Source organism: Frieseomelitta varia, unplaced genomic scaffold, assembly GCF_011392965.1.
Source record: "Frieseomelitta varia isolate USP_RPSP 00005682 unplaced genomic scaffold, Fvar_1.2 scaffold_161, whole genome shotgun sequence".
Taxonomy (NCBI): domain Eukaryota; kingdom Metazoa; phylum Arthropoda; class Insecta; order Hymenoptera; family Apidae; genus Frieseomelitta; species Frieseomelitta varia.
The window spans coordinates 73,479-92,517 of NW_025109317.1; the positions used below are offsets into that span (position 1 = coordinate 73,479).

General features: G+C 36.8%; 1 protein-coding gene across 1 annotated transcript in view; it reads left to right on the forward strand.

Annotated features, from left to right (window-relative positions):
• The window catches only part of LOC122537425, a 95,881-nt gene that overhangs the window by 52,422 nt on the left and 24,420 nt on the right, over nucleotides 1-19,039 (forward strand). The gene's annotated exons all lie outside the window — the stretch shown is intronic.

A 19,039-nucleotide genomic window follows, 5' to 3' on the forward strand; every position in this document is an offset into this window, starting at 1 on the left:
ACCAGTTACACGACACATCCGTACATTTCAGGAAAAAATCATTCGAATCTTTAAAAACTCACGTTGGTAATCTATTAAGCGTAGAAATCAATTTCGTGCTGTGGCAGTACGCATTTTGAGCCAATTAGAAATCCAAATCTTACCGCGTTACCAATTTGCCAATGAACGAACGATAAAATTCGAAAAAAACGAACGTCGAATTAATTTCTAAAAGAATTTAGAAGCAAGTAAAACCAGTTTGGTCGTTCTTGTTGTTAATTAAACGAATCCGAAATATGTATTCTCGGGATATCTCGCGGCGCTTGGAAGTGCAAACACTCTGTCAAACGTTGTGTGTTTCAAACTCGGAAAGATTTATGCGGCGCGAATTAATCGAGACGAATTCCGAGCGAACCTTGGCGAAACATGTAATCTTGATTAAACGCGTAGCCTACTCGCAAGTCGGCCAGGTTTCCCACCGGAAACGCGGTCTAGTTTCGTGACGTTGCCGAGGAAAACTTGCGAACGCTGGCAAATGGGGCTTTCGAGCGAGCGCTCGCTGCTGTTTTGGACACGGTGCTTTCGCGCGGGGAACTTGTAATTTCGTTGCTGGGTCTCTGGGCGAAGAAAAATTCGGAGTTACCGGCGACAGAGAACGACACTCTCTCCATTGAAGCAACAACGAGTATAACTTCTCGCCAGTGCTTCTACGTTTCGTTGAATATTCTTTTCTCGTTTCTTTTTTTAATGATTTCGTCTCGTATGTTCTTCTTCATTTTTCTTCTGGTGAGCTACGTATTCGCAGTATTGTATGAGCCGTCCATCAAACATCAATTTCAATTTTTGAAGTTTTCTAAAATTCTTTTTTGTTAAAGACATTTTAGAAAGAAACGTACTTATATAATATTTTATAAATTTCTTCATCTTTTGTCTCGTGGAGTCAATCGAATGATTCACGATGGATCTAAAGATCTTGTACACTTTGCACGCCTTGATACTTAGATTTCACAAAATCTGCGTCTCTCTATTATCAATCTCTTCTCAGTTTATCTTGTGATACCAAACACTGAAACAACAGGTGCTTCGAAATGTCAGTTTGATCTTCCAACTGCAGCATTATTATCAATAACACGACGTGTCCGATTGTATAAAATTGAGGATTAAAAAGGAACGGGCAGAAACAGATCTTCTAATTCCTCATTATTTAAAAGAACTGAAGTGATAGCGTGTGTAAGAGAAATTATTCGGGCGTGAATGATTCTGCTTCCCATCGTCGGTGGGATAAAGTTTGCTCAAGAATTGAAGAACGGGGCTTTGCTCGCCGACTAAAAGGAGATTCTGATCCCTGCGTCGATACAAGTTGCTTCTGATACCGATTCGCCAATACCGAGCTGCAGACATTGTAACATGCATCGTGAAACCTAAGTATCGATGCAGGCACGTCGTAACACGACGTTTCAAGAGACGTGTATAGAGACCTTAACAGCACAGCATTGATACTGTTGGTCTCGATAGCAATGAGATTCCCGACAAAAATGATTTACCCGCGTAAATGAAGATCAGAAGGTCGGAAAAACAAATCTTTAAACGTCTATGCGCTTTTTTTAAAAAATTACTTCAACAGTACTAAATTTCACAGTTATATTATATAAACGAAATCAACATGTGTTTACTACCACGATTCAAAACTACAAAAATTGTTATTAAGCCTGTCCAATTATTATTATTAACATAATTTAAATCCATGAAAATAATCGAAAACGCTGAATCATTAATATTAGGAGTCATCCCTAAAAGGGTTAGTAGTATTGATCCGCCAGTTTGTAATTAATTAATATTATACGACATAAATCAAAATGAGTGACATTTTATATTGTACCGGAGTCATATGAAAATACCGATGAAATTTTTTGTTTGTCAATTTTTTAATTACACATACAGTCCATGAAATCATATAATATTTAAAATTACAATGTATGGAATTTATCATGAATTTATCTTTATTGTAAACTCTTTCCCCTATCTAATATCGTTATTTTCTTTCTTCCATTGCTCGTATTTTCGTCTTCATTGAGTAACATATAAAATATAATATAATATCAATAAAGCCGATTGCTCAATATCAGTCTTTAACGTGTTCCTTTTTACGAAACGTCACGCATTAGTATGTGCGTAGTACGTACGTTGATGCATTGTTGATGCGATATTAATATTGTATTGATATCGATGCATACGTAATTGAGTTGCTCGAACGTAATCTGATTAATGGGCGTAAAATTATGCTATTAATCATGATTATTGAATAATGAATAGAATAAGTAATCAAAGATCGTGATTAATTTAAAAATCACCATGAAAACATTTTCGTTCATGATAAAAATGTTATTGTAAGCTAATAATATCGTCGTTCACCGTATCGTAACATTACTGTCACGCGAACGATTGAGCAATTTGCAAATTCTTCGTACTATAAAAATGATTCGTTCGAATCACGCAACATGCAATCATGGGTTTCCCACGGGTGTTTATGAACGTAATTATTAATTAATAATTAAGAGGTACTTATAAAACACGTTTTATTACATCTTTTATTACAACTATGCATAGAAGTATTTCAGAACATAGAAGAGTTGTACATTTTTTGGTCAAAATTCATAATTTTTTAGATAATTAATTTTAAAGAATTAAAGCAATATGTGAAGAAGAATCATGACATATATATTGTTTAATAATTTTCAATGTACAATGTACGAATGTATATTATTGAACTGAAAATTATCGATTAATGATTGCAAATTACGAAAGTTATTCGTGTATACTGATTTAGCTTAGCAATGATCAGTTGATCGATGGTTACTATGACTATGATTATGTTCAATAATCAATCAATAAGAAATGTGATCACAAAAATAATCAATTCTGGCGCACGACAAACAATCTTTGGATCATTCTAAAACCACTTTTTAACCATAAAACGGTTGTCGCGTGTAATTTGACTGTCGATGAAATTAATCACTCGCAGACCACTTGAAATCTACATCAACGACGAAGAGTTTAATATCGTCGTCGGTATTAGGTGACTCTCAGGGTTCGAAAGAAAAGAAACTCGAATTTTTACTCTCACTTTATTAACCTCTTCGTGTTATAATATTGAGTTACACTCATGGTGTAGGAATTACGATTTCGATTCGAAGGAAAAAACGAATTTAAATAAATACAAATTATATACGTGTAATGCTTTCAATACTTTACATCTGATACGATGTAACATGTTATTGTAATAAGAAAATCGTAACGCAAGGGGTTAAAGAACAAACTTTGAAAACCGATTGGCTGCTCTTGAATTTTCTACTATTGGTTACTCTATAAGTTGACAAGTTTTTGCAAATGCAGAGAATAAAATTTTTTGTTAATTTTTTGTTATTTTGGGGCTGTTGGGTTTCTGCATAACTCGACGCAATTACTATCATTTACAGTGCAACCACACGCAACTGTTTTATAGTAGGAAAGTGGTCCGTCTGAGTTAAATCTGAGACTGTGCTGTTAAATGGGCGACAATTTTTTTCCACGTTAAGCTGCGTCTCCATTAAAGCAGCAATGAATAACTTTTTGTTTCCTGAAATGTCGCTGCTTGCTGCCAAATGTCTCTCGCCATCCTTTCACGGTTTTCGTTGCTAGAAACAAACGTAACGTGGTCTTGAGAAGTTAAAAGAAAAAAAAAGAAGTCCAACGTTGCCTCAAATTGTAGTGGACGAGAAATGTTGCTGTCGCGGTTCAAAGTTCCATCCAGTTGCTCGATTTGAAACGCAACGAGTTAACTCGTCGCCGCGGTGAAAAACGAAATCCGCCGGTGTCTTTTGTACGCTCTCATAAAAAATGTATGAAGTCCGCTTAATGCGATTCTTTCCACCGGTTCGCTAGAGGCGTAATTTCGCAAAACTTCCCCGAGACTTTTAACACATCTTCTTCGTCGTTCGTCGAGATCTTCGAAAACTCGGGGAAATCCGGCCGTTGAGATTCCCCATATCTGGAATGCAGGATCGGACAATGTTTGAAGTCGGTTCAAAGTTTTAATGATTAGTTTCACGGAGATTCCGCCCTCGGAGGATCTAAAACTACTTGCGCTACTTAAAACCAGGCCCTCGGCTCGCTTGCTCGCATCATCAACGATCCGGCAAATAATTTCCTCAAATTCCCCGCCGAGTATAAAGGACGAGCATAATCTTTCCTGTTCCTTGTGGCTGATGGGGAAATTCTGACGCGAATTTCGAAAATTTTGTTTACCTGATCTCTTCACTGAAAATAACAGAGATAGTTAAATAGAATAAATAAATAGATCTCAGAAGTTTATTTTTCTTTATTTTTATTAGAGTAATTAGAATTAGAAAAATTTTTAAAAAAGTAGCACGATTAGATTGAAAATGTTTCGAAAAACATAACCTGGTTAGAGGATGATGTAAAATTGAATGTATGAACTTTTTCATACCGAACAGCCGATATATCGACTTCCGTGGTTTCTCTAAATACTCAGAGAATATTTCAACTTTTTACGAACAATATAATTTCAACATGTGTAATGACGTTTTATTCTTTTTTTTTTTTTTTCCATAAAGTGAGTTTTAATAATGAAAGATAGTTTTAAAGTATCTTGAAAAAGTGTTTTATTGCGAGTTTATACATTCTGTTTAGCGGTAATAATTATAGCGGTAATAACATTTTTGTAATTTTAGCTCCATAGATCAGCTCTACTTTTTTAAATAGAGTCGCATTAATCGATACAATGCAACACAAAGAATTGTTAACCTGCGCATGTCGAAAAATTATTAATTAAACTATTAGAAAATTATGGTTTCCTCTATGTAGTATTGCGATTTTCTACGAAGGAAGTACATATTTGGCACTTTATGAAACACAGTGGAAATTCATTATGGTTGATTTTCGTTTGTTCCTCTTTTTTCGACACCTTCATCTGTAATAACGAATTGCAAGAGTAAATTAGCTAAGATCAGAGTCCTACATCATTCCTAATCTATATCGAGAACAAGTACAATAAACCGTTACACGACCAAAATGAAACACACTTTCGTGTTGCTTGATTAATTGCTTGTTCCAGTTACACATATGTATGTACGTACATAGTATCCGTAGAGAGTCATAGACAAAAGTCGTGCACGCGTGCACGATGCTAACAACCAACAGTCATATGCGTACACATACGTGCAAACGTTAAAACGATCAAACTACACGGGAGAAAACATTGAGAAATTCAGCAAAAGCTACTTTCGTTTCCCTCAATTTTCCGCGAAGAGAGACTCACATTCTCCCGAAATTCTCACGACTTTTGAAATTGAAATATTCGGCGCAGTTCGACGAGCAAACCCGGAGTTCAAACCCCGTTAATGCTGGCCAACTGGAAATCACGTTTGCAGGTAATCCCCGAGCTGTTTGGCTTGCTGCGTGCACTCCTAACAATAGAGAGAGGATAATTGGTTTAAAGGTGCGTTCGAACAGGCTGCATAGGTATATCGGATCGGGCGAATCAACGATATCAATAGCAAGCCGTGTGTTACCCCTACGGGGTAAATATAATTTCGAAGTTATTCGAGCGTTTAATGTAAGATGCAACAGAGGTTGCACGCAGCAAGGGAGAAATTTACAGCGCATCGTGCACATAGACACACCGCGGCACCGGGAGGAGCGTGCAATTTTCTGAAGCGTGCTCTGTGAAACGATATTCAGGCCGTACACGTTCGTTCGTTCGTTCGTTCGTTCGTTCGTTCGTTCGTTCGCGCGCGCGCCAGAGAGGAGCGTTCACGGTTCGTATTAAATGAATCCCATCGATTAGGGGAACGCATATTTTCGAGCGCCTTTTGCCTCGCCGTGCTTGGATCGCGCTTTCGCCCCTAGAAAATTTATGAAACGTTATTAATCCGTCGGTCGAAGTGTTAATAAACGCGCGCGAAGACCCTCTTGCAAAAAAGTAATTTATTCGAAGCTACGCGGCTCAAAAATAGATGCTTAAATCTAGAACTCTTGTTTCTTCTTTTTTCTTCTTCTTCTTCCCTCCTCCACCTCCATTTCTCGCGTCGAATCTTTTTTTTTTTTTTTTGTTTTCTTTTTGTTTTATCCTTCGGAAATCCTGCGATTCAGTAATAATTCACGAGAAAATTAATTTCTCGATGGGCGCGCGATTTTTTCACCAGTTCATGTAGTATATCGCGAAGCCGCGTTGTGATTTATTCGCGTGCCGGAAGAAAGTTTTTCCACTGGTATATATTGATTTGTCTTCTTTCGTTTCTTTTTCGATCCCTCCGGAAATCTGTCCTGTAGATTTGGTTATTATTGCTGGTTGAGATTAAAGGAGAAATACGCAAGAAATTACAAATCTGAATAATTGAAATAATGCAACTCCATTTTGTACACGTTGTTACTTTCCCTATTTCATTGAAATGAGTCCGATCTTTCATCAGCGTAAAAAGCAGTTAGCTTCAAGCAATAACTATGGTAGTAATAACAGATTCGTGGCACGTTTGATACAGTGCCTACTGAAAGTGGAGCTGCCTCTCTCTAATTTATCAACTCACGATCTCTGTAGAGTTAGCGTTTCAGTTTCAAATTGCTTTCTTTCCAATTTTCTCTGAAATTTCAATTAACTGAATATTAAATAATTCGTTACAGTGTTTTCAGCGGCACTAATCGAGAAAAAAAAGGAAAGAAAGAAACGACCTGGCGTCGTTCGAAAGGATTTAGATCAAATGAAATTGTAACAACCGATATAAATTGGAAGAAATTTTTCATTCGCAATAATGAATTCGGTAAGAGGTTAATGTAAACGGCGGTCGTGTCTGTTTCACCGAGCGGCAAGAACGTACGAATTTCCCGTGCGGCCGGAATTTCGCGAAGTACAGAAATTTCTTGGTGTCGCGTTTATTAATTAAAGTCGCGGTGCGTCGGAACCGTGACGGCCGCAGAGCGGAATTACAATCGGCAAGCGCATGCCACCGCAATATTATATGGACAGGACATGTTCCCTGCTTGATTACGTAATTTATTATTTTCCTTTTTTTTTTTTTTTTTGATGCAACGAACAGAGAGCAAAATCGTGTTTACATTACCAACCAGAACGTTGGTAATGTATAATATATAATTTTCCCTGCATCGGAAATTATAGAAATTTCTTGATCAAGCTTTCCATTAATCAAGAAACGAAATATTTACGTTTAATATTTTATAAAATATTATGTTACCACGAAGCTGTTGCAACGAAGACACATGTCCATAACATTTTATAATGATAGTCAGCTGTTTTAAAATATTTTTATTGGCGATATTTATCTTTATCATTATAAAATATTTATTGGAATATCAGTGACCAAAGTCGCAGCGTGTTAAAATTGTGACAGTTCACAGAATGTCTAATTGTAATTAGCAATATTGTATTCTTCTAATAAATATAGAAATCAGAAAGGGGAACTTCTTGTTCGATTTCGTAATCCATTTTTTTTTCTTTTTTTTATTTAATGTGACGAAGAAAGAACGGTCGTGTTTGTTTCAATAAACGTTTGGAACGTATAGAAAGAACAATGAATGAATATTGGCGGACCTCAAACCCTCCAGTTACTTTTATATTCAAAAGTCGTGGAAATTTTCAGAGAATACAATTCCATTTTCTTTGCAGAAAATAATGCCGTTAAATAAAAAAAATTTGAAGTTCCATTCCCAAAGTTTTTCCACGTGGTTTTCTCGTTTTAATACTTGTGCAGTGGACGTCATGCATTCATATACAGTTAGTTGCTAGCATCACACGTATGTACGTGACTCTTGTTGCCTCTGCGGACATCACGTACATGTGTGTGCAGTAATTATCAGCGAGCATGTAAATGCTTTGCTTTGGTCGCGTGGTTGCTTGCTGTAATTGATTAAAACAAGAAATAAAATGTAAATAAATGAAATTCACAACTAACAGTTTGATATATAAATAAAATATAAATGAAATTTGTAAATAACAGTGTGTTTTTACAATTTATTATTTCGAACAAAAATATTGAAGAAGAGGAATAAAGGAAAGGGATCCCGTATAGCTTCGTACGTGAGAAATCGTTTAAAAGCACTTACTATTCACTTTTCTTCGTGCATGCAATGAAAAAAATGTTCGTTGTCCTCCGTTGGTCTCGCGTTTATTAATTAAACTTACGACCTTTAGAATTTGTGACGGCCACAGAGCCAAATTATAATCATGTAAGCACGTGCTACGAAAAAGAAAAAAACACTGCCAAAAAAAATTATAACACCATAGAAACGAAATCACACAACTGTTTCATTTATGACTCGCAAAAAAATAAATGCTAAATTCGAATTCAAAGTGAAATGATTAATCCTTTTATTTTCTAACAAAATTTTAATCAGGTTTTCTCGACAATAAATCGAAAAACATGTATATATATTTCTGGACATAATTTTGTATCCAATTTTTTTACGAGCAGTGTATTATATGAACAAGATGTTTCTTATTCGATTGTACAGATTTCTTTTTTTTTTTTTTTTTTTTAATATATTTTTTTTCTTTTTTTAATTAACAAAGAATGGTCGTGCTTGTTTCTCACTGATAAAGACAAGGAAATTTTCCGTGCGATCGGAATCTCACGAACTACTGATGAAATTTCTTGTCTACAGTGCAATTAAAGTCACACTGTGAACGTTAGAATCATCACCGAGTTACAAGCGCGTGCCAGCGAAATATTCTACAGGGTCGTTTCTTGTTCGATTATGTCGCAACCACCGACAGCGGTTAAGTGACGCCGATTTACACAATGTATAATTAGGTGGCTCGTAAAACAGTGGGTTTCAGTTAGTAGTACGCGACCGTACAAATATAACCGGTGGCCATTTGTCTTGGTTGTTAACACGCCGCATTTACGCCCTGTGAAATTGTACATCAGATTATCCTTCGACCACTATCGAGAACAATCGCCTTTACTTCCACTCGCCCCCTACAATTCGCGTCTCTACTATTTTTTTTCTTATTGTTAAATTCATTGCAGAATACTTTTTGTTTCTTGTTCTCCCAGTAGAAGTGAAATTGCTCGTTTTAATTGAAATTTTCATCAACTAGCCATCAGATTTAATATTAATATATTCATCGTTAGTGTCTGGCAATTCATTTACCATATCGCTGTTGAATTTTTCATTTTTGTTTTCTTAACAAACTGCGAATTTTTTTGATAAAACTCCAAAGAAATCATCAGTCTGTTAAAGTTTTGCGTCTAACATTTATACAAAATTCACCGTGAAGAATAACACTTCGTTACACGGGATATATTAAATTTTCAACGCGAGTGAATTCAGTCTTCATATCTTGGATTTACATATCTGAACGGTAACAACAACGTGACACACAATCAAATTCATTTGAACCAAACGGATTGATCGCCTCAATGACTGCTGGAATAAAGATATCAAGCAAGTGACAAAAAAAAAGCTTTTCAGGGCATAATAAGATCATCCTTGCCGAGTAAACGTATCGCGTATACTCCATCGAGCTGTTCCTATTCCCGTTGAATACGCTCGTCTGACAGGGAATCTACGGAACTCGAGATATGTATTTGGGAAATGGAATACGTCAACGGGTAGACGCACCCCGGGGGGATAAGAAAGTGACTGGAAGCCGGATTCGGATTCACGGAGAATGGAAGAATGACAAGAGTGAATCGTCTGGGTTAAAATTCGTTCGCCGGCGGATCGATCGATCCGGGCAGAAAATTACGGATGGCCGAGGGTGAAAATTCAGCCGCGTGATAATTCAGTCGCGAAAATATCCGCTTTCGGCCGCTCTCAGTGAGCACGTACCGCACGGTCGGTTAACTAAATTAAAACTAAGGGCGAAATTTTTCACGAAACACTCGCCGTTTCCAATTTCATGGAAATTTCCACGGATGCTGAAGTGCAATTCGAAGGTATTGCGACGAGTGTATCTTATTCCGGAAGGAAACCCTGATTTCACGAAGCGCGGGTACCCTCTGGGATTTTCCTCTTCATCAAGCGAACTGCGAGTGAAACCGATTTCCCTGAAACCGTAATTCGGGCTGACCACCGGCGGCCGTTGCCCTTCGGTGATCCTCCGTGGAACACTGATACCCTGGAAAATCCACGACTCAACGGGACGATCAGCATACAAACTGTTGAAACAAGAATTTTAATCCTGAATGAACTCTAGAAAGTGCATTTATTCCGGTAAGATTCAGCTGATGCACGTGAAATATTTTTTTTCTTTCTTTTCAAATGAAATTTCAATCGCTTTCTCGACAGATTACTTGTGAGTTTATTTGAAAGAAAATAATTTCCACGTGATTTTCGAACGATCAATCAGATTCGTTGTTCCCGATTTAACAGAAATTATGAATTCTAGTTGCCACAAGTTCTTCTTTTTGATTATTTACAATTATTTGAAACGTTGTCTAGTCGAAATGGAGGATCCTTAACCTTACTCAGTTAATAAGTTTCTGTTTCTAACAAATTTTTCTAGCACTCCGATCGAATGCGAAGAAATGCGAATTTAGAGAATAATTCGCAGTCTAGTAATTACCGACAATATAAAATTCAATGACCTTCAAAATTTAAACACCTCTTCGATATTTTAAGTTACGCATCGATTTAACATACTGATTCCAAAAGCAAAAGTATCTCAAAAAATTGGAAGATCCGGTCGACGTTGCTTTTGAATCGGTTTTCAATTGATTTTTCTATTTATTCTTAATGCTGGGTTCCCGTTTGCCGACACACCCGTTCCTTCTTTTTTTCTTTTTTCCTTATCGTACATCTTAACAAAGAGTCCAATCGATTTCCGTCGTATTCGATGTACTCCGTCGCTACCGTTGTTTATAAACAGCCTTAAACCTGGTCCCGTCTTCCCGTCGAAGGACTCGCCCAAGCAATCGGGATTTCCCGCGGAGTGTTTACCCTGGCGCGTGGTCCGTAAAGTGGAGGGACGGGCCTTGAGTTCGTAGCCATTTCCCCCGACGATCCTCGGACTTGTCGATAAGTTCGTAAGAAGAGAGGAGCCGTGAGAATTTTCCATAAATTTTCTTCGCACTCGCGTACGAAGTAAAGGCCTATGTCACCCTTCCGAGTATCGATTTGAACACGACGGAGAAAATCTTTGATAAAAAGAGGAAAAAAAGCGAGTCCAAAGGCTCGAGTCGAAGACTTTTGCTCGTCATTGTGACGATGTTTGTCCACAACGAGCAGGTAAATACAGAAATTCTATTAAACGATTCTCCAGATGTTTCTCTTGTTCCGTTTAATTCTTTATATGTTGGCCCTTTTTAATAGTAGAACTACTAGATTCATGATTTTTCTCGGGAACTCTGCCGATCTATTGCAGTGCATTCTTAGAGATTTGTATGATTTTTTCTTTTCTTTTTCGCAAAATACGAAATTAATAATTGGCGCTTTATTCGATGGGATGTATTATTTTATATTTTAGCTACGGACTGTTTTCCACAATTTTGTAAAATACACTTGACACTAATATCAAAAGATGTTGCTGGAATTTATTCTTACGTCTGTTCTTAAAAATTGTAAAAAATTCGAACGTCTCTAGAAACATTAAGAAATTTTCATGTTAAAATTATCACTGAGTGATCTTGTGGATTGAAATTTGACAACAATCCCTTAAAAGATTTTGCACGATTTTTTCCCAATTTTACTTAATTTTACTCAAGTCGGAACATTCGGATTGAACGATGTTGGAATTTCTTGAACTTCTGTCATTCTGTCATGTGCAGGTTTGATTTAATGTTGGAACTGTGTCTGAATTTGTAACTTTAGAAACACAAAAGATTGAGCAACATTGATAATGACAAACAATCTATCTTGGAAAATATCTATTGATTAATGTGAATTACAGCATATTCTTATGAATGTTACTTTGCTTCGCAAAATTCCGTACGCTCGTCTCGGCTCGAACGTATTAATTATAATTAATTATAACAATCAGTATTAATTATATGATATTCAATATTGATTGTAATTAATTAATTGTAATAACAATATTATATCAATTACAATCTCATAACATCATATTTAAGCTTCAAGAGCGTGTAGCAAGAAAAAAGTTTGAATAATTACCAGTCCAAAATTCTGAATAATTATCATTACCATTAATTTCACAGTTACAACACGTTTTTGTCAATAAGACGTTATCTCCGCAGCATATATACATTTCAATGTGTGCCCTGTTTATTTCAGCATACATACATTACACGCTTCCGACACATTTCCTACATCATTTTAGAATTTGAATACGAACGAACCACTATTAACGAAGCCGAGAGATAACTGTGCGAGTCATTATGCACATGTGGAAATACTATACAACTACGGTAACAAAATAGTACAGTCTTTTAATTAAAATTATTAACGTTAACACATAGTGTCGATACGACTGAATTTTCATTTTTCTGAATAGATTGATTTAAGTTAATCTGCAATCTAATCTAATACATAATTAATCTAATCTAACTAATCAGAATCCATTAACCCCAAAGTGGGTTCCACTTTTGATCCACGCAGAATACTGTGTTTTCTGCACTAATAACTGCAAATAATAATAGTAAATAAGCAAAAAATCATTCTATAGAATATTTTTATTTTTTAATTTTCTTATTTTCCATGTGTGTAAACATTACTAAATATTTCATATCTACGAAATCCAATATGGGCCAAACGTGTCTCGTGATCGAAGATCAATCGTTACAAGTTACTTCGATCCACCCTTCATTTTATTAAATTCAGGCCCTATCAAATCAAATCAAATTTAGATTCTATAGATTTGAGCTGTAATAATAATATTTATTAAGTATTATTTTTATATTACTGCGTTTAATAATACTTCTTATGGATTGTAATGATCACACGTTTTAATTTCACTTACACGTAATTACGAAATAATCGTTGAAATTATTATTGAAATAATAACGCAGCATCATTCATAAAGTGGTTAAGACTCCTTTATTCGTTTCGAAATACTAAAGCTCGGCGTCGACTTTTAAATAAACACCCTCGTTATATAAAATCTAAGACAGATGAAACAAAATTTCTTCAATCGCGCTCGCAAATGTACAAAGATGTCTCGTTGTAACAACGAACAGCATCGTCGTGTTTCTGCGAAAAGACCGAATGAAATTTCGAAAACACGACCGTGGATGGTTAACTTCCGTGTCATAGGAAGTCACAGAGGTGCGGTGTATTCGAAAGAATTCTCATTCGAGTGCACACGTTCCCAGCGCGCGACAAACGGCAGAAAGCTCGGGAGAGTGGAACATTCGCCTGTATTGGACGTGAAAAAAGAAAAAAAAAAAAAAAAAAAAAGGGAAAGGAGAAGTCGTTCGAGGGAATCAATTTCCCAGTGGGACGAGCGCGAAACGTCTCTGGCGAGGAAGAATAAGCGATCTGTTGCTTTGGCGACTGGGTTTTAACGCACCCGATCGATTTCCGCTCTAATGGAAAGCGTCGTGGCGGACACAGAGTCGAGAGGGGAAATAAACTCGAATGATTTGCGATAAGTGTACAGCGAACGAGTGTCGTTCGCCACCGTTTTCACCGGATCGAAGATGTTTCCTCCTCGCAGAAAGAGAGAGAGAGAGAGAGAGAGAGAGAAGAGAAGAGAGAAAATCGATAGGAAGTGAACGAGAGAGAGCACCTGTAAATCGTCTATTTATTCGAACATCGGGAACGACGCGGAGCGTCGGGGATTCAATTTTCCTCGGAGGAAATCTACCCGCCGAAGGAGGTGGAATTCGAAGAGTTTCAGAGCCGGCAGTTTGCCGTTTTAATCGAGGCGGATGCCGCTTTAATGAAACGATCGAATCGCGTTTTCGGCTGAAAAATGGGCCACTCGAGATGAAAAGCAAGCCCCGGATCGTTCTTTAACCACGAGTTATGTACGCCAGCGGTGCTCGTTGTCTCGACGATCAAGAGAATTCCATCGATTATGCTCGTTTCCCTTAATCTCCCCTCTGGTCTTCCTTCTTACAACGTCGCTAAATTCTATTTAACCGATCTGTTTTTCCGATCTCCGCTCGAGCCCTCGATACCCACCGAGTATCTCTTTGTTATTCTCGCGATTCGAGTTCCACTCGAGAATCGAATGAAACGGTCAAACGGGTTAGGTTTGGGCCATTTTCTACTGTTCAATCAATTATATTCTGTATATTAGAGCTATTAGCTTCCATTTTAAAGTGATTGGCCAGCATTTTCAATCACATTCAATAAAGACTTTGTGCATTACAAAAGAGTACAAACCACATTATAAAACTCTGTAAAAAGTTTACAGAGTTACTTAGATCGTTGCAGATGTTACGTTACATCGCAAATACACAGCCTGCTCTTCACAATTTCCGATCGGAAATCGTTTCGCGCTTCAAAACTTCACGCGGTCGTTAGTCGCCCTAAAATTCAAGCGTCTCAAAGCGGATCCATAATACTCGAACTGTGGTCCGTCGAGCCACAACACGGGTCGAGAAGGAATCGCACGATCGATTATCGGCCCGTGCGCATTATCTCTGTCGGCGCAGCGGGCAAAAGACAGCCAATACAGAAATCAATCGACTCGCGCTCGCAGGCCCGAATGAAAAATGAGCCGAGGGGGGTGGTTTTTAAAATAAATCGTCCGGCCGAAGGAATTTAATTAAACCTCGGGGAGAAAGAGAGATCCTCCTCTTCCGCTGGCAGGTGTCGGCTCGATGACTCGCCACGAATCCACCTCGCCTCTTGCATTGACTCGTTCTTCTTCGCCTGCTGCACAACTGTGTTCACACGGACACTTTAATCTGCATCTGTCGACGTGTCTCGTCCGAGCGGACGCAACGTTGCGACGAAACTTTCCGTGCCGATAATCCGCATAAAGAATGTATCGTACATTTTTCAGACGCTGCGAATAACTAGTTTCCCCTTTGAGGAGTATCGTGCAAGATGCACGAGAGTATGTATTCCGGACACGGAGAGAAAATTAACCCTTTGTAACGAAAGTTATGTGTATACACATTTAGCGGCGAGCGTATAAATAGAAATATTTTTATTATTAAAACTCTCTCGTTGGTGGAATGTGCATCAGGTGATATAAATATTACTAAGATGTAAAATTTAGAAGCAGTTTCTGCATAAAGATACGTGGATTAACTTATTTATACAAGGAAAATAAATGTATAACATTTGTCCATTTAAAATTTCTACTTGAAGAAAATTGAGTCCGAATATTTATTAAATTCGACTGATTCTACATTAAGATATTTTATGCGCAAAAGTAAGTGAAAGCTGTAGAATAAAATTCTTCTGTTTAAAATTTCGTTCTTTCGAGAAAGTTAACTTTGAACGCACGTGTGATTATCATTTTTGAATTTAATTTTCTCAAAAACAAAGTGCCTCGTGAGAAAACTCCGTATTACATTTCTATTGATTATTCGTTCCTACATAATCTAAAATTAGCATAATTCACATATGTTTAAAAAGTATCCGATGTGTAATATTCAAAGAATATCCCCGGTAATGAATAGTCAAGTGAAAAAAATTTTATTCCACATATATTTTCGATTTATTTTTTCACTCTGAAAATTTTATTTGTCTCAGTTTCGGATTAGAGTGAAAAATTCAAATCAATTACAAAATTTTGCCTCCTCCAGAAGCAATCGCGCGGAAAGTCATCCAAGTTATTTTGCCCTATCCTTTTTTCTACTTTTTTTTTTTTAAATTACCGATTTAATGACCGTCACCATCAGGTTTCGGAAATGGGAACACGATAAAGTCAGCCTCTGTAGGGATAATGTACGGCCGCATATCATCTCTCCCGGTGGCTGTGCCATCGAACAAGAACAGGAAAGCTCAGCACACGCGGAGAGATTCATCGGCTTGAAGCCGTTTCGGGGCTGACAGCCGGCAATTTTTCCGGCGAGACCTGCATTTGCATCTTTACGACTTTTGACGTGCCCCTCCTCGCCGATTTTTCTGCCGTCTCCTGTCATTCGATTCGTATCATGAATCCAATGACAAATCGGTCACTAACCGCGCTACCCTATCCGAGATTTCGAATTATCGTCACTGGTACTTCCTCTAAGCTGTCGAGAGAGATCACAGGAGGATCAAGACGAGAAGATGATCAATTTCAATAAGGCAACCAGTTCCTAACCAGGGCAAAATTTCACGATCAAGTCAGAGAAATTCAAGTGCAAGGAATAGTGGAAGAATATTTTACTAGCATATTTTTGACGTTCGAGTGTCTAAAGGTTTGTGAATCTACGAAATTTCCCAGACAAATTTTTGAATTGAAAGATAAAAACTTGCAAACTACAAGAAATCTCGGAGAGATACAGGATCTCGATGCGCGATGAAAAGATTGTGCGGGTTGAACTCCGAACCGAGTGAAAACATCCGAGACGACAGAAGTGGGCTCCAGTTTCGAAAGTTCAAGAATCAATTTTAATAATAAGCGAAACTTCGACCGACAATCTTTCAATCCGAAAACATTCTGGACTGAAGCAGGTTGGAAAACTCTGTAGCGGACTGTGTAAGCAATTTTTTCTTTCGAGCGGTTTTCAATTGCGCGTCACAGCAATACGGTTTTATCAAATCCTACGGAAAATAACTAAATTATTAAGATGATTTGTCGCCTCCTCTCACAACAGTAATTACACTGACTTTGTTCTAGCCTCTGGTCGATCACGTTCAACTCGGTCGTGAAAAGAAAAAAAAGAGGCAGAGGAAAGGAAACGAAAAAAAGAAAAAAACAGACCCTTTTTAGTTTCGATTCCGAATGCATTCGAGGCTGTCACGTTGCCTACGACTGCGGCGCCAATCGTGTTTGCATTTTTACAACGTTTAACGACCTGAAGCTGGTCGAGTTGCAGCGCCCGCGCGAAATTGGCGACGCGATCGCGTTTGCTGCCGCGATTTTTTATACCAAGAGCAACAAACGGCACTCGATGAAAAGGATCACGCGGCGTTTCGTTACGTTGTCGCCCGACTTGTTCCTTTTATTAACTCGCATTCATGCAACGTGAATGTTTCGCCAAGCGCTGAAAGGAAAATCAGCATGATCAGAATTCCTCGCGTTTTCGGATAATTGGCTTCCGAGTTTCTTTTTTCTTTTTTTTTCTTCTTTTTTTTTCTCTCCCCCTCTTCGCGCCAAACCGCCCTTTGTAGATTCGTTGGATGGTATTCGGGCATTCTCGCGAATCCTCGCGAACCATGCGAAAAATTTTATATACAAACAACTATGCGCGCAGAAATTTTATATGATTGTGCGATTGTGTATAATCTCAGTTTCGAATATTAGAGATATTTAAATGGATTATGGATTCGTCGCTTATCTTTCATTTCCTCTTTTTCAAATACTGCAAGACAGATTTTGATACTTTTTATAACACAAAATTATTACACGTACGTAGATTTTATAATAATTGAGTTTCGAAGATTAGAATACAGATTTGATTGATCTAGATTGAGTATGTATTTTTCTTCTTCTTTTAAATACTCCAGATAATTAAATACTGCATATGTAGATAAGTTACCGAATATGTGTTATGAGATAATGTTTTTCAAAAATTCTTCACATTCTTCACAACCCGAGTAAAACATTGATTTCTACTTTTTCTTATATTTTACATGACTTTGTAAATATTTATAACAGTATTTACAACACACAGTGGATGAATACCAAGAATCATTAATTCTTGTCTTCACCTTCTTGAATTTAATCAACTATTGTAGAATATTTTTATCTTATAGAGTTCTCCCATTATTTAAATCTTCGTACGCGTCCAGATTTTTTTTTCGCCGATCCGATTACCATAATTCGTACATGAGCAAATTCACTTAACAAATCCTTTTTCCTCTACTGCATAGTATCCCTTTATCTTTTAATAAATAGTAGCTTGGCTGGTAGCTAAATGGTAGCTAAATCAGCCCAATTTGAATCTTTATTCAACTAGGATAATTTAGTATTAATTTTTTTATTATCTTTACAATATTTTTCTCAGTTTGTTGATTTCCTATACGTTTTAACTTTTATTTCGTCGTGTTTTCTGTAATTTTTGTTCTGTACATATGTACATTGTACGTTTCAGAAGGGTTTTTGTCTCGTATTAATAAACGAAATTAAAATTAAAAGCTCACGAATGTTCGGAGAATTATTTCATCAGTATAAACTCTTTGTTTATCGGAATAAAAAGTGCTTTCATTCCGCGTTTCGCACAGAAATATTCAATTATCGACTTTGGACAATTGATATTACTGTTTCACTTCAAAATTCTATTCAATAATGACCTGTATTGTAATAATTAAATTTAAATAATTTACAGTTTTATTGATGCGTATTTTGGAACTTGTAATGTAAAGAATACGTATTTTTAAGTTCTCGAAGCCAGACCAAGAATAATATCTAATATCACAATTTATAAAAAGAAATCATTTCCTTTCGTTTCCTTTTTCTTTTCTTCTTTTTTAATTTATACCGTATAGATCTTTATATAATTTATATATATAAATTATGAAAACGTAAAAAAAAGATTCAATAAATAACCTTCACTCATAAAAATTAGCAATTTTATTCGATTTCTGGTAATTGGTTGTACAAGGCAAATACGTAAAAGCTTTACCACTACAATTTTTCAATTAAATACTCAGTTCGATATGCACATTTAGAAACAATATTAATGAATTTTCAAGTGATATTATGCACTAAATATCATCCGCAAGAACTTTAGTATTACTCAAATAATTTTTCTTTTTACAAGCTAATAATTTTTAATAACGCTAAAATAAGCTTGCTGCGCGGAATAACTTTATTAAAATGAGCAAGTGTACGACTACTTAAGAAGTTACTTTCCTTAAGAATTTTTCTAGTTTTGACGCTCCGCTTTTGTGATTCGCTTTCGTTGCTGTTTCCAAGGAAATTGAACGTCGCCTGGAAAACCAGGCAAACTCGAGAAACTCGAACTACGATTTCCTTGGAAAATCGCGGCAAATCTACTCTTCCGTTTGCAAGACGATCAAATTACTCTCGGAGCTC